This window comes from Heterocephalus glaber, unplaced genomic scaffold (assembly GCF_053883595.1).
Source record: "Heterocephalus glaber isolate CG9 unplaced genomic scaffold, H.glaber_assembly_v1.0 deba00000674, whole genome shotgun sequence".
Classification (NCBI taxonomy): Eukaryota; Metazoa; Chordata; class Mammalia; order Rodentia; family Bathyergidae; genus Heterocephalus; species Heterocephalus glaber.
In genome coordinates this window covers 47,718-60,685 of record NW_028258154.1, presented here as the reverse complement: position 1 = coordinate 60,685, position 12,968 = coordinate 47,718, and the positions used below count along the sequence as shown (strand labels likewise).

Here is a 12,968-nt window from a genome sequence, read left to right as displayed (position 1 = left end):
GCAGCATTTTAGTAGGAGCAGTGAGCTTAACTTATAATTTTACCTGAATATCAAGAACTTTGAAATATAAAATATAGTTAGAGAACTGTTATTTTTTATTAACTATGGTTGTTCTAGTAGTTGAATCCCTGCAGAATGTTAACAGACAGCAGTTATATAGTTTTATAGAGAAGACGAGATCAAGAGCCACACATAGTATTTTATCATGACAATCATGATGATATTATTGTTACACACTTAAATGTCTATGTTACCACAGAATAGTTTTTTCGTCAAATACTTCCATCTGATCATAAGGCATTAAAGGACACAAAGAAGACTCTCACCTAATTTGTTATTCTTTAATAGGATACCATCTAAAGAGAATGTACATACCAGCCTATAAGTGTACCTTAAAAGTTTATCATGTCTAGCCTCTAATTTTAATGTGTGACTTTGTCTGGACAGTTTGGTGCCTGAGCATCCATCCCTAAGTGTGCTAACACGTATAAAAAACGCATCGCATATGTTCTTAAGAAAATTACTATTTGACTGGTTATTTCATGTAAACTTGACATGTACCTCTTCTCACAAGTACCTGGGGTGCATGAGAAAGGCAGATACCTGAGTCAAAGAAAGGTTATTACCATAAACAATACTTTGAAAGCCTGTACACCCAGAAGGCATGAATACATTTACCACACCATGAAATTAGCAACAATGAGTACCACAGCTATATTAAACACTTTGTTCCTTTAATTTAGTTTTATACCAAGAGCATCTTTTAATAAAATCTTATTATTTGCTAACAGAAAACTTAGCCTTTTGATGATAACCAATGTGAACATATCACAATAACATGTTTAGCAATGTTTATTGGTGTATGTTTTGCCTGAGGCTATGGAAATTATTGGGGTCCCCTTTGTGAACAAAGGCTGGAGAATATTTCCAGGCAGTTGCTCCCTTATTCACCAAGGGGAGTCCTGTCTAGCGGGTTTTTGAGCCTAAGGGTCCCCATTTAATTATGCCAACAAATTTTTAGATGACCTATGAGAATCAAATTGTAACAATTAACATATTACTTTGACCAATGAAAGATTTCCAAGTTATTATACACCGAAAAAAATATATATTGCATTTATAAAACCAGCCTTGACATCATTTTGATCACCTGGCAACCTAAGGGGAAGCAGGTCTTTAACTCTAATGACATTTATGTATAAGTCAACTTAAGTTTTAGGCAATATTTTTAAAATCCGAAAAGGCTAAAAATAGAAAACATTTTTTAGCTCAAATGAAACAGCTGTATATATTGTAAAAAATTTGACAGACAGACACACATAAGACGACTTGCTTATAAACCAGAGAACACTGAGATATATTTGGCCAAGTTGAATTATAATAACTTTTATAATTTTTAGGTTTGTGACTATAAATAAAACTAGTCAGAACTTTTGTAGGTCAATTAACAGAGATCTCTTGCAATAAGAATCAGAAGGAATAAAAATCCTTTACACCTGTGAAAGCAAAGACAGCTCTTTTTTTGGTAGTAGGACTTGAACTCAGGACCTTGTGCATGCCAGATAGCACAGCACCACTGAGCTACATCCTCTGCCCCAGCAAAGTCAGGTTTTTTCCCCCATTAATTTTATTGGTACATTTTAGGTATACAATACAGTTACATTCATCATTGGTATCTTGTACCATTACATGAGTCTCTTGGTTCTTCCCCCCCCCTTCCCTTACCCTCCCTTCACGCCCTCCACCCTTCCCTATTTGCAAAGACCTTGTTTCCATTGTTTTCCTCTTCTCATATTTTTTCCTTTTCCTTTTTTCCCTTCCCCTACCCCTCCCAATTCCCTGGGTCTTTTAGACCTTTTGTTCCTGTTACACAATATCAATTATACATTTTTAAAATTACAATATTAAGATCTAGGAGACATTACCACAGATTTTACAGAATTTAAAAGGATGTAGAAAGCATATTACAAAAGTCTTTTTTGAAATAAATTTGACAACTTCTAAGAAGTAACTTAGAGGACAAAATAATGACACTAACTCAGGAGGAAATATAAAATTTGAATAGCACTTATTAAAGAAAGTATATTCCTAGCTTGAAAACCTACCTATATGACAACAGCAGGCTCATAAACATTTTAACTGATAAATTATATCAAACAATTAAAGCAGAAAAAAGGAACACTTCTCCCCTCATTTTAGGAACTCAACATTGTGCTAATCCTAAAATTGGATAAAGATAATAAAAGAAAAAAGTATGAACATAGATAGAAAATTGTTTAACAAAACAAACTATTAGAAGTTTTTTGTTTTTGTTTTTCTTTTATTAGTACATGTTTGAAGTACTGCTTCAATGAATGATGATTCCATTTGTCTTGGAAGTGGGTATGTGTACTCATGGAGGTTATTAGGTTCCTGTACACGGTGTATCTTAATTCTACTTACTTTCCCCTTTTCTTCCTCCTCTCCCCTAGCCCTTGGTCTCCTGGACTCATTCCTATTTCCAAGAAGTCTTGCCCCTTGTTTCCTTCTACCTGTTCTTTACTACTCTCTTTATTTGTTCTTTGCTTTACTCAGATGAGAGATACCATATGGTATTGAAGCTTGTGTGTCTGATTTATTCACAAAACATTATATTATCCAGGTCCATCCATTTTTCTAAAAATGTCTTGAATGTATCCTTCCTTACAATGAAGTAGTATTCTACTATGGGTAGTACCACGTTTGCTTTATCCATTTATCAGTTGATCAGCACACAGACTGTGTCCAGTTTTTAGGTATAATGGATTGTGCTGCTATAAACATGGGTGTGGATGCACGTATCATTGTAATATGATGTCTTTAGCTCTTTGGGGAAGATATCTAGAAGGGGAATAGCTGGGTCATACAGAATTTTTAGTTTTAGTTCTTTGAGAAATCTCCATACTGATTTCCATACTGGAGTACTAATTTGCATTTCCACCAACACTGTAGGAGGGTTCCTTTCTTTTTGTTTTATTTATTATTATTATTATTATTGTTTACCACAGCCAAGCCAGCATTTGTTATTCTCTGACTTCTTGATGATAGCATTCTTTATGGTGGAAGGTGGAATCTTACTGTTGTTTTATTTGTATTTCTCTAGTGGTCAGAGATGTTGAGCATTTTTTCATACATTTGTTGACCATTTGTGCTTCTTCTGAGATGTATCTATAAATTACACTTGCCTATTTCTTGGCTGGGTCTTTAAATTTCTTTTCTTTTGAGTTCTTTATACATTCTAGATATTAGTCCTCTGTCTGATGAATAGTTAGAAAAAGTATTTTCCCATTCTGTAGGTTGTTTCTTCAGTTTACTAATTGATTCCTATCATGTGCAGAAGTTTTTTTTAATTTGGTCAATCCTTGTTATTCTTTCTTGTGCAATTGGGGTTATATTCCGGAGAAGCAACAGTGAGGGGCAATGAGAGAGGATCAGGATGAAAGAAGAGTACAACAACAGCAAAAATAAGACAAAGGAAAAAGTCGTGTGGTGGCTCATGCTTGTAATCTTGGCATTCAGGAAGCTGAGGCAGGAGGATTGTAATGAGTTGGCGATCAGCCTGGGGTATATAGTAAGTTCATGTCCAGTCTGAACTACATTGCAAGACCTCATCTCAAAGAAAGAAAGTGAGGGAGAGAGAGAGAGAGAGAGAGAGAGAGAGAGAGAGAGGGAGAAAGAGAAAGAGTAAAATACATGAGGGTGAGATGGGGAGCTGGCTAAAGTCTGTCATCAGTGCAGCTCATTTCCCTACCGGAGATGTCTTCAGAGTCCACAGCACCTGTCTTGGAAGTGTTAAGAAGGGGGACACACAAGAAGAACAAGCGATGTATCTGCACTGTTTCTCCCAGCACTTCTCTCCTATTGGTCAAAATCAAACCCATGTTGGAGTTAATTCTAACAGTAACTTTCAGGCTACAACACAGAAGCCATCCAAGCAGCCACCTGGGAAATGAGCACCCCGTGGAAAAACTGCTGAGATATGGCTGTGTCTGCACTGAATAGATAAGTGCAAGGGCCTCTCTGCAAGGAGTGGCTGCAGCAGCAATGTGGTGAGCTTCATTTCCACAGGAATACCGGGGGACAGGATGAGCCTGGCTGCAGACAGGATATTAGGTGTATGTGTGCTGTGCATAAGAATAGGGTGATGAGTGTGGAAAAGGAAATCGGTGAGTGTGAACATTTAGTTCATGATAGTCATTCTCACTTACACAATCGCAGCCTTCTATATGAAATTGACCGATACATAATGAAAACTTTGCTCTTTCCAAGAAAGGCCTATTCTTCTTTCTCACTGTCTGCACTTTATATCTGTTTCTCTTATATAAGCCCAATAGACATCCAGTGAACTTTTTCATGGGAAGAATCTTGGATACACAAGGAAGTGCTATCAACTTCCATAAGTAACTGAACCTGATGAATGAACATGTTCCATTCAATGAGACTGACGACACCTGATGTCAAAGTTATATAATCATACCAAAGGAGACAAAAATTTTTAAAAATCCCTCAGGAATACTGAAGCAAGTAAAATACTAGCAAGCAGAATCCATCGATGTGTACCAAAGACTTTGCACCATGACAGTGTAGCACAGCTTTTAAAATGATGGGTAACTTTATTTGTCTACCCACTGCAATCACGCATCCCGGTTTCTGAGATAAACTGGCTAGGAATAATGTCCATATAAGTAGAGAGACACCTAAGAACTTTCTCTCCTCTTTCTTGCTGTCCCTTCTCCCCTTTTTAAAACTGAGTACACACAAAAAAGCTCCGTGAACATGTACTGAGCAACAGCCACCAAGAGAAGCAGCCCTAGATGAGATCTACCATGCAAGCACACAGATCCTGGACTTATAACATCCAAAACTGTGAGAAATGTCTTTTTATTGTTTCTGTGACATTTTGTTATAAAAGCCTAAGCAGATTAATATGAGGACAGAAAAAAAGTCTCAATCTGCCTAACTTGATCTATAAATTCATTGATGTTTGACATAACAAAGAGAAAAACCATTTGCCACAGCTTGGGTATGACTTCAGTGGGTAGCACCCAAAGTTCATGTGTTGAAATTTAATCTTGTGAGGTAGTAAGAAGATGGAACTGAGGGCGCCCCACGGAGCGGCGGGCGGGCTGGGGCGCCAGAGGCACGGCGCGTCAGGTTCCTGGGCCCAGGGTGTCCCGCGGAGCTGCCCCTCAAAGCCCACGGGGAGATGGCAAACGCGACTGGCGGGCTCCTCGCGCGCCGTCTGCAGCGCGGGGGACCGGACCTCGGCCCCGCGGGACAGCGTGCCCAGAGCGGAGCCGGGAGCCCAGAGCCCAGCTGCGGTGGCCGCCAGCCGACCAGATCTGAGGCTGTCAGAGATGACTCTGGTTTTATCCCTGAATAGGTTCTGCCAGCCCATTGTCTCGGAAGGAGCTGCTGAACTTGCTGGGTACCAAGCACCATGGGAGGCTGACAGCTAGCGAGGTCTGAGGCCCCGGGGCCGGAAAGGCTCCCCTGCAGGGAGACCCGGGAGCCGGGCACCCCTGGCAGGGTCCCATTACAGGAGGATTTCAAATGCTGTAACACCCAAGATCACATACTCTAAGAGAAAGTATGTGGAAGAAGAGGATTTTCACCCACCACTCAGCAGCTGTAGCCATAAAACCATCTCGATTTTTGAGGAACGATCCTGAAGTGCACCTCCGAAGATTCGTTCTTATAAACAATTTGATGAAGAGGACCCATGGCGAAATCATCATGCAGAGTAACTGGTGCTTCCCGGCGGCCTCCCCCGTTGGCAGCGCCTCCGCCCAAGAGTGGTTCATGGCTCAAGACTGTCCTTACCGAAAATGACCGCGCATGACCAAAGAGCAGCGTAAAAAGTTCTATGCCTGCTGTTTTTACCAGGAGCGTGGGGCCACTACCTGAATCTATCCCTTCCAGTCCATGCGAGTGTCGGAAGCGCCTGCACCGCCTCCTCCGCCTCCGCCGCCTCCTTCTCTCCCCCTCTGCCTTTGCCCAGTTGTTCCCACCAGTTGAACTTCGATGTAGGCAGTGCAGCTATTTACAAGAGTGATGGCCAGACATCGGCCAGTGAAATCTTTGATACGAATGCCAGGTCTCTTGGTGTCCAGGAAAAGGCCAAATGAAACGATGAGAAGGCAAATGACATTCACAGAGGTGGTGACCCCTCAACCAGGACCCTCTGGGAAGTGACCTTGAGGTTGAGTGCAAAGGCCAATTTTATGATTTTTTTCCCCATTAACCTTATTGGTACATTTTCGGTATAAAATACAGTTACATTCATCATTGGGATCTTGCACCTTTACATGAGTCTCTTGGTTCTTTTTTTTTTTTCCCCTTCCCCTGCCCTCCCTTCACCCCCTCCAACCTATCCTATTTGCAAAGACCTTGTTTCCATTGTTTTCCTCTTCTCATATTTTTTCCTTTCCCTTTTGTCCCTTCCCCTACCCCTCCCAATTCCCCTGCTCTTTTAGACCTTTTCTTCCTGTTACACAATATCAGTTATACATTCTTAAAATTACAATATCAAGATCTAGGAGACATTACCACAGATTTTACAGAATTTAAAAGGATATAGAAAGCATATTACAAAAATATTTTTTGAAATAAATTTGACACCTTCTAAGAGTAACTTAGAAGACAAATTAATGAAACTAACTCTGGAGGAAATATAAAATTTGAATAGCACTTATTAAAGAAAGTATATTCCTAGCTTGAAAACCTACCTATATGACAACAGCAGGCTCATAAACATTTTAACTGATAAATTATATCAAACAATTAAAGCAGGAAAAAAAGAAGGAACACTTTTCCCCTCATTTTAGGAAATCAACATTGTGCTAATCCTAAAACTGGATAAATAGAAGAAAAAATAAGAAAATAGATAGAAATTTGTTTAACAAAACAAACTATTAGAAGTCAGATCTGGCAGGATGTAGAAAGTGGTTTTGTTATAGGGATGGCAGTGTTGGTTCAGCCTTGGAAGATCCACCCCCAAAAGTCATCCTTTTAACAGAGGAAAGGAAAAAGCCATATGATCCTGTCACTAGCTGGAGAAAAAGTATTGGACTAAATTCTACAGCTGTTCATGGTGAAAGCTATCAGGAGACTAGAAGTAGAACAGAACCTTCTCAACAGATTAAAGACATCCACTCCATACTTCCAGTGAGAATGCCTGGTATGAATGGAGAAGATATAATGCTTTCTCCTTAAGGTGGGGAACAAGGGCAGATATGCTTACTCTTTATCTGTCCATTAAACTTTGAAACCTAGTCCCCACCAAAATAGTCTGGCAATAAAATGACACAACTAGGATAGGACTAGCATGGCAGAAGCAAAATCTTTATATGTAGATGAAATGATCATCTACAGAGAAAATAAGAAATCTCTAGGAGACCCTAGAACTTGTACTTGAATTTAGCAGGATTAGAAAACACAAGGTATATAAAAAATTCAGGTCTGTGTATACTTGCTATAAATGAAGAACTGGATATTGAAATTTAAAAGTTATGTAGGAGGACAAAGGACCCAGAAAAGCCAAAAACAGTGTTGGAAGACATTTAGCACCCAATTTTAAGACTTCTTCTAAAGCTACAGTAATCAAGGCAGTGTTGATGTAAGGAAAGACATATAGATCATTTGAATAAAACAGAGAATCTAGAAATAGAACCACAGATATATGGTCCATTGAGTTTTGAAAGATTACTTAACATTAGCATTTTATAGACTATAAACTCGATTCAAGAGCCAAGGAAGAGAGAGTGTCTTCAGCAAATGGCACTAGAACACCTGGTATCCGTATATAAAGAATTAACCTCAACCCTTTTTTTCCATGCATGAAAATAACCTGAAGGGATCTATGAACCTAAATAAGAAAGCCTAAAAGTATAAAACTTTAAGAAGAAATTATAAGGGAAAATATTTATGAATTCAGAGTAGGCAAGAACTACCTAGGATACAAAAGCCATGATGCATAAAAGAAAAAATTGATAAATGAGATTCCGTCAAAATTTAGAACTTTAAATGACATCATTAAAATGAAAAGTAGTCCTTAAACAGACCATAATTACAATGCATATAACCTATGAGCAGAATACATAAAGAATTCTTAGAGCTCATTAATAGACAACCCAATTAAAATGTAGACATAAGATGATAAATAGCCAGTATAGCACAAGGAATGGTGTGCAACTCTAGAATCAGAAAAATACTAATCAGTACAATAATAAGATTGAATTATACACTCATTAGGGAGATGAAGTCAAAAGTTTTTAAAGCCTTGTCATGAGTTTTTCTTTTTGTTGGATTCTCCCCCTTTGCATTTAATTTGTCACACCCAATGGATTCATTCTGCTGGGTTTCCTGGGGTTGTGATCCTCATTGTCTTTCCCTAGGGTATTGTCTAAAATTTTTTGGAGTGCCGGTGTGGTATTCATGAAGTTCCTGAGGTGCTCTTTATCATGAAAGAATCTTATTTCTCCACCAATTTTGAAAGATAGTTTTGCAGGGTACATCATTCTGGGTTGGAGGCTGTTTTCCTTTAGGGCTTGAAATACATCACTCCAAGCTCTTGTTGCCTTGAGGGTTTGCATTGAGAAGTCTGCTGTGATTCTGATGGGCTTTCCTTTGTATATGATTTGTTTTTCTTCTCTCAACTGCTTGTAGAATTTTGTTCTTCTGTTGGATTTCTGGAATCCTAACTATTATATGCCTATGTGTACATTATTTTGATCAAGGCTAGCTGGAGTTCTATACGCCTCACTTATCTGTATGTCAAGTTCTTTTCCCCTCCTTGGGAAGTTTTCTGCCATCACTTCTGTGAACCGTTTTTTGATGTCATCTGCACTCTCTCCTGTTTCTTCATTGACTCCAATCAGTCTTATGTTATTCTTCTTTGCATCGTCTAGCAGCTGCTGGATTGATTCCTCATGTTCCCTTACAATTTTAAAGCAATTTTTCTTTTCCTGGTCACTCATTGCAATCTTATCTTCTATATCTGAAATTCTATCCTCACATTGCTTCATTCTGCTGCGCAGACTTTCCGTGGAGTTTGTAATCTCCTGGAAATCTGTTTGCATCTATATTATGGATTCCATTTGTTTCCTATGTTGGGGATTCCATCATGTTCCTTAGCTCCTCTATTTTTTATCTGTATCCTCTCTAGATTTATTAATCATGTCTTGCACTATGAGCACAATCTTTGCTGTTATCTGAGTAATTATTTCTGATTTCATTTTTCCCAGATCCTCTTTTGTTGCCAGTTCAGAGTCCAGGTGGTTCAGTATCACATTGTTCCATCTCGTTTCCCTTTGGGGTTTCTGTAGGTGATCTGGAAGTCTGTTTTTGAGGCTTGTTTGCATGTCTTCTTATTTCCACGGTGTGGGGGGAGTTTCTTCTGGCGCCCACAGGGCTCACCTTCTCTGCTCTAGGATCATGGAATGGCAGCAGGGGAGCTTCCTTATGGGTGCTGGGACTGGCTCAGCTTCTCTCTTCCCCTATCCTTCTACCTACCTATCCATCCCTCCCCAACTCCTTCTAACTCCCCATTTATCCCTCCATTTACTCCAAAGGGTAAAGTTGCCATACTGAAGAGTTTATTCACTATAAACATATGTTGGGCTGGCCCTTGTCTTTGATTTAATTCACACAGTTAAAGGCGACAGATTAATAACTACCACAAATTGTCATTTTCTAAGAGGTACTTGATGCTATTGTGTTGCTGATTGTATCACTTGGGCTAAGGTATCGTGATTGATCTAATCAGTTGTCCTTCCTGATACAATGAAAATGAGACAGCCTCAGCACCATTACAGATTCAAAATCTTAAGGCTAGCTATATCTGGAAGACACCTCTGAGAAGCAATCATTCCAGAAGGGTTCTAAATACATCAACAAAGATACTTACAATAAGCAACTTCAAAGTATTAACCCAGGAACTAAACCAAAGACAGTACCAAAAATAAAAATGAGAAGACATTTAAGTAAGGTGACTTCCACCTCACAAAAGTCAAATACTGGGGGAAATGAGGTGGAAAAGTCTGATAATCAACCACCTGGACACCATGAACTGATAGCACAGGAAGTAACAAAACAGATGCATGAGGCTCTAGAAAAATTCAAAACAGAAATAATCTCCAAGATAACTACAGAGATGGTGAGCAGAGTGAAAGACATGATTAGAGGCTCTAAAACAGAAACAGATAAAAATAGATGACCTCAAAAATATGCTGGAAGCCACAAATGCCCAGCATAAGAAAGAAATGGAAACCATGATTGTCAAACATAAGAAAGAAATGGAATCCATGAAACAGATTCAGACAAATATTCAGGAAATTAAAAACTCCACTGAAGGCATACAGAACAGATTAAAGGAATCTGAAGATAGAATATCAGATATAGAAGACAGGATTGCGGTGAAGAACCACAAAAACAGAGATTTCTTAAATATAGTAAGGGACCACAAGAAATCAAGCCAGCAGCTGCTAAACGATGCAAAGAAAAACAACATAAAACTGACAGGAGTCCACAAAAAGACAGGAGAAAGTATAATTGACATAAAAAAAAAAAACCTGTTCACAGAAGTAATAGTAGAAAACTTCCTGGACAGAGGTGGAGAATTGGACATACAGATAAGTGAGGCATATAGAACTCCAACTAGCCATTATCAAAAATATCTACACCTAGACATATAATAGGCAAGATCCCAGAAACCCAACAGAAGACCAAAATCCCACAGGCAGTTAGAGAAAAGAAACCAATCACCTATAAAGGAGAGCCCATTAGAATCACAGCAGACTTCTCAACACAAACCCTCAAATCAAGGAGAGCCTGGAGTGAAGTATTTCAAGCCCTAAAAGAAAGTAACTTCCAACCTAGACTGTTGTATCCTGCAAAATTACCTTTCAAAATCGATGGGGAAAGTAGATACTTCCATGACAAGGAAAACATGAGAAATTTCATGAACACCAAACCAGCAGTCCAAACAATTCTAAGCAACATCCTAGAAAAAGATAATGAAGGTCACAACTCCATGAGACCCAACAGAGGGAAGCCACCAGGCAAGGTAAGACACTAAAGGGGAAGGGGGAAAAATGAAATAAAAGAGCCAACAACAGCAAAACACCATGACAAGGATGAGTCAATATCTATCAATTTTAACTATCAATATTAATGGCCCCAATTCACCAAGCAAAAGAAATAGACTGGCAGAATGGATTTAGAAGCGAAATCCAGCAATATGCTGTATACAAGAAACACATCTAACTCAAAAGGAAATTTATAGACAAAGTACAAGGATGGAAAACAGTTCTCCAGGAGACAGGAACACAGAAAAAAATCAGGTGTAGCAATCTTATTTGCAGACAAAGTAGATTTCAAATCAAAACTAATTCAGAGAGGCAAAGATGGTCACCACATCCTTGTGAAAGGAACAATCCAAGAGGAAGAGATGACAATCCTAAACATATATGCACTAAATAGAAATTCACCCAACTATACAAAACAAATATTAATGGACATGAAAAACCAAATAACCACTAATACAATTATAGTGGGAGACCTCAATACCCCACTCTCACAAATAGACCATCTAGACAAAAAATTAAAAACAAAATTCTAGAACTGAACCGAACTATTGAACAAATGGACTTAATAGATGTTTACACAGTGTTCCACTCCACAAAATCAGAATACACATTCTTTTCAGCTGCACATGGGTCATTCTCCAAAACACACAACATGCTAGTTCACAGGACATGTCTAACTAAACGTAAAAGAATTGACGTCATCCCCTGTATACTGTCAGATCATAGGGCAATAAAATTGGAGATCAATAACATAAGAATCTGCAAAACACCCACAAACACATGGAAATTGAATAACACCCTCCTGAACAACCCATGGGTCACAGAAGAAATTAAAGAAGAAATTAGACAGTTTCTACAAGTAAATGATAATGCCAGTACAACATGTAAGATTCTACGGGACACACTGAAAGCAGTTCTATGGGGGAAATTCATAGCAGTCAATGCCCATATTAGGAAAACAGAGAGAACTCAAGTTATATAACCTAATGCAGAACCTCAAGCTCCTAGAAAAAGAAGAGCATAACAAACTCAAAGCTCATACAAGAAAGGAAATTATAAAGATCTGAGCAGAAATCAATGCAATGGACACTAAGAGAATGGTACAAAACATTAATGAACCAAAGAGTTGGTTTTTTGGAAGAATAAATAAAATTGATAAATCTTTAGCCAACCTTATCAAAACAAATGGAAAGAAAAGGCTCAAATCCATGCAATTAAGAATGAAAAAGGTGAAGTCACGACAGACCCACCAGAAATCCAGAGGATCATCAATCCTACTTTGAGAACCTGTACTCTACTAAAATGGAAAACACAGAAGAAATGGACAGATTTCTAGATACATGCGAATTACCAAAGTTAAATGAAGAAGATATAGAAATTCTAACCAACCCAACTACAACGAGTGAAATTGAAAATGTAATAAAAAATTTACCAACAAAGAAAAGCCAATGTCCTGATGGCTTCACTGCTGAATTCTGCAAGACATTTAAAGAAGAACTATCACCATTACTCTTTAAACTCATCAAGGAAATTGAAAGGGAAGCAAGGCTTCCAAATTCATTCCTGAAAGCAAGTGTTACTTTGATCCCCAAACCAGGGAAAGACCCAACTCAAAAAGAGAACTACAGGCCAATCTCCCTAATGAACATAGATGCAAAACATCCTCAACAAGATACAGGTAAACAGAATACAGAGGGTAATCAAGAAGATCATACACCCTGACCAAGTTGGATTTATCCCAGGGATGCAAGGATGGTTCAACATTCATAAATCGATAAATGTAATACACTACATTACCAGAGTCAAGGACAAAAACCATATGATCATCTCAATAGATGCAGAAAAGGTATTTGACAAAATTTA

The 12,968-nt window shown here is 38.5% G+C and overlaps 1 protein-coding gene and 1 pseudogene across 34 annotated transcripts in view; one reads left to right on the top strand and one right to left on the bottom strand.

Annotated features, from left to right (window-relative positions):
* The window catches only part of LOC147829317 (adhesion G protein-coupled receptor V1-like), a 66,501-nt gene that overhangs the window by 7,700 nt on the left and 45,833 nt on the right, over positions 1-12,968 (bottom strand). The window lies entirely within an intron of this gene.
* LOC147829318 (SERTA domain-containing protein 4 pseudogene) lies at positions 4,475-6,325 on the top strand (annotated as a pseudogene).